Below are 4,431 nucleotides of genomic sequence, written 5' to 3'. Positions count from 1 at the left end.
AAGGCCCCTGTCAACTGATCTATAAAAGAAACAGCTACTCCCAGGAGATCATATAAATAAATAGTCAACTAGCACATAAGTCCTAATTGGGCCGTCGAGGCCACCATGATATCTATACCAAAACTAAAAGCAGGTATATATCAATACAATACATCAAACAGCTCACAAGCTTCCACAAACCAATAACATAGGCCAGCATAGCCATAACGTAGCTATAAACCCCACACACTAGTCTGCAAGCCTCTAAGAGTAGTAAAGATTGGTGGGACAGGGCCCCAGCCTACCCATAAAGATATATACAACAAAAGGTAACAAACCTCCCAACTCTGGCAGCTCCGGAGGAAATAGGCTAGCCAGCCGGATAAAAGTCAATCCTGCTGCTGAGGAGGTCTACTCAGTCGTCTGTCAGGACCTGCATGCATGAATGCAGCGCCCCCAAGGCCATGGGGCGTCAGTACAAAATAATGTACAGAGTATGAAAGGCAATAGACTATGATGAGGTATCATGATATACTGGAATAATCCAATAAATAAATCAAGGCTAAGATAAGTGTACTGACCTGCTCCTAAACCTAAATTTATCAAAAATAATAAAACAACAACCTAACCAAGCCCCCATAAGCTCGGTAGGTACAAACAGCACACATGACCACCTACTCAAGCCCCCATAAGCTCGGAAGGTGCCAATCAACCTATATACCCCTATTAGTAGCCCCCTAGCCCCGTAGGCAATCACATAGCCCTCTTAGGCATTAATATAGCCCCTTAGGTAGCACATAGCTCCCTTAGGCATCAACGTAGCTTATAGACAACTCATAGCCCTCTTAGGCAACAACATGGACCTATAGGAAGCACATAGCCTTCTTAGGCGTCAATATAGCCCTGTAGGCAACTTATAGCCCTGTTAGGCATCCATATAGCCCTGTAGGCAGAACATAGCCCTTTTAGGCATAGATCACATTCCTGCAGCTAACCACAATAGCCCCAACGACAATAATAACAATTCAACCGCTAAAAGCAAGCAATTTAGTTATAAATAACTTATACAAATAGCCTCTAAGTTGTGTCCAACAAAGGGATGCTACTAACTGAATAAGAATCCCGATAAGGGAGGATTATATCAACTCGAGCAGCCAACAATCAATAATCACGGGTACAAGTATATCAAGGATAACAACCCAAATACATTGCTTCTAAACTTTAAGGAAACATGTCGTAAGTAGGGAATAGCCTTAACATACCTCTTTCGCTAAATTCACGTGGCCTACTGACTTTTACTCAATACTCCCTCGATATTACAACAAGGTAAGGCCATAATCAACACACAAAAATAAAAGATACCATGACAATATGATAAAATATATGTATTTCCGTCGCAAATTGCTATTTGTTGCTTATAAAAGCTAGAGTCGATGAAAGAAGGGTCTTACCTTTATTTTAAGGTCGTAATACGCTTCAAAATCTTCAAATATATCCAAACCCTTGCTGTCCCACCACTAAAGTGTGATATGTTATGCAATCGATAAAACAAATTATACCACGATGATGAGCCCAACGCGTAGAACAACTTTCGTCAAGGACTTAGGTCGAGAAAATCTATAGTTCACTTGATCCTAGAAATGGGTTTCTCTAATTTCTCTATTTTTTAGCTTAAAAATGGTGAAAAAGGTCGAAGGAGACGATATATGTAACATTCCACCGACTTAGGGCCCCACCTCACGAGCCTGCTTGCGCAGTCCCACAAAAATGTGAATATCTCTCTATTCTGAAGTCGTATGAACAAACGGTTTGATGCGTTGGAAACTAGACTCGTAGACTTTCGATTTCATAGTTTGTGGGGACCATAACTCTTAATAGATTGGGAGAAAATTTTCGAGACATTTGACTCAAATTTCAGACAAATCTTTAAAAAGGAATTTACGGTAACTTTCGCCAACTTTTATTTTATCACTTACCTAACTTCAAAACTTGAGATACCACACTTGAACACTTAAAACATCACATAACACATCATTTTTTAATTTATTACTCACCCTCCTTGTCTTTCCACAAAGATACGAGTTAATTTAGACATTTTTAAAAGTCGGGGTGTTACAATTGACTTCTCTTGACTTTGACCTTAAGTGCTCTTGACTTGACTCTTAAGTGATCCTTGAATTGAATTATGGATTCAAGGTTCATGATCTCATGCTTATGGATGATTTCATGATGTTTAGATGTACCTTAGATTGTTAGAATCAACTTAGAAACATAGGTACATTGCTAGAGAACAAGTACGAAAAGGTGGGGAACAAATGGGGAGAACTGGCGTCCCTGGCGCTCTGAGAGGCGCGGGGCGCCAGCCCTCAAACTTTAGAGGACCTGCTGGGGCGCGCTGGCTAGCGCATCGCCCCAAGGGGTGAACTTCAAAGCTCTTTTTGGGGGGCGCTGGCTGGCACGACGCCCACCCCCTTCCCTAGGTGTTTTGACGATTCTTCTTCTCCGTTTTTCAACTTTAAACCCTCTAAACTTCAATGGTTTTTTTTTCAAACACTTAGGATCATTTACACCCTCAATATGATAGATTCAAACCAAAATTTCACCCGAAAACATGAATCAAATCGCAAGAAACTTCAATCAACACAACCCACAAGAATTCAAGAAAAACCTTCAACAATGTTCATCAAGAGCTCAATTTCTAAACTTTCAAATACTTAAATTCCCTAAGTTAAATCATAATTGGCGCATTAGTGAACTAACCCAATGCTATGTGATCTCACATACCTTGTAGGGATTACCCCCGATGAATTCCACAAGCCAAACTTCGACGACCTTGGCGATTCTTGATTTCTCTTCTCCTTTCTCTTTTCTCCATGCCCTGGCGTGAAAATTCTAATTTTTTCTAAACTGACCAAAATATGGTTTTGCCCCAATAAATCTCCTAAAATGAATTAGAGTAATTATGTAAGGAAAAGACTAAATTACCTTTCCAAACCCGGATAAGACTTTCCTTAATCCTACAACCCAACATTCAAGGGGCATAACTTACTCATACGAACTCGGAATTGCACAAAATCAGCGGCGTTGGAAAGATTATTCCAAGAGCTTTCCAACCATATATGAAAGTACACCTAACTTCTCATGAGCTAAAAGTTATAGCCATTTGAAGTTGACCAAAAACTCATTTTTTTTCTAACTTGACAAAATTTCCAGATTTTCATTCTTTCCAAAAATGACTATTTCAACTTCTTAGCTTCTTCTTAATTATTTCAAATTGCGAGATGTTACAATATCTCCCCCTTAGGAACATTCGTCCTCGAATGAGATTACTCTTACTAGGCTAATAGGGTAACATCAAGTTCAAACACCCAACAAGTAAATGCAAACAAACAACATGCTCACTCATAATTTAAAGAGTACTAAGAAGAAAATTAGTACCTTGGCCTATATTTTCTCCGGACTCAAAGAGATGTGGATATCTCCTTTTCATATCCTCTTCAGCTTCCCAATTAGCTTCTTCAACAACTTGGTTCCTCCAAAGGACTTTGACTAATGCAACCTCGTTTGTCCTCAACTTGCGAACTTGGCGATCTAGAATTTGAACAGGAATCTCCTCATAAGATAAGCTATTCTCGATCTTAATACTTTCAGTTGGTATGATCAATGAATGATAGCCCATGCACTTCTTCAACATAGAGATGTGAAACACCGGATGAATTGCGGCTAACTCTTATGGTATCTCCAACTCATAAGCTACATTGCCCATCCTTTTGAATATTCGATAAGGTCCAATATACCGGGGACTAAGCTTCCCTTTCATACCAAACCTCATAACACCCTTCATGGGTGAAACTTTCAAATATACCCAATCATCTTCTTCAAACTCTAACGCCCTTCTCCTAACATCAGTGTAGGATTTTTGACGACTTTGTGCCATTTTCAACCTTTCTTGAATCACGTTCACCTTCTCCATAGCTTGGTGAACTAAATCTGGTCCTATCAACCCTGCTTCACCAACTTTAAACTATCCAATAGGAGATCTGCATCTTCTCCCATAAAAAGCTTCATAAGGAGCCATTTGGATGCTAGAGTGATAACTGTTATTGTAAGAAAACTCAATGAGAGGTAGGTGATCATCCCAATTCCCTTTGAAATCAATCACACAAGCCCTCAACATATCTTCTAATGTCTAAGTAGTCCGCTCTGCTTGCCTATCAGTCTGAGGATGAAAGACAGTACTTAAGTTCACCTTTGAACCCAAGCCTTTCTGAAACGATTTCCAGAACTGTGCAGTAAATTGTGCCCCACTGTCCGAAATAATGGAGACTGGCACTCCATGAAGTCTTACCACCTCATGAATATATAACCTGACATAATCTTCTGCTGAATAGGTAGTCTTTACCTGTAAAAAGTGGGCTGATTTTGTTACTCTGTCGACAATCACCCAAATAG

This window comes from Solanum stenotomum, chromosome 6, assembly GCF_019186545.1.
Source record: "Solanum stenotomum isolate F172 chromosome 6, ASM1918654v1, whole genome shotgun sequence".
Classification (NCBI taxonomy): domain Eukaryota; kingdom Viridiplantae; phylum Streptophyta; class Magnoliopsida; order Solanales; family Solanaceae; genus Solanum; species Solanum stenotomum.
The sequence above is the reverse complement of the archived record's forward strand: the minus strand, read 5'-3'. Positions refer to the sequence as shown.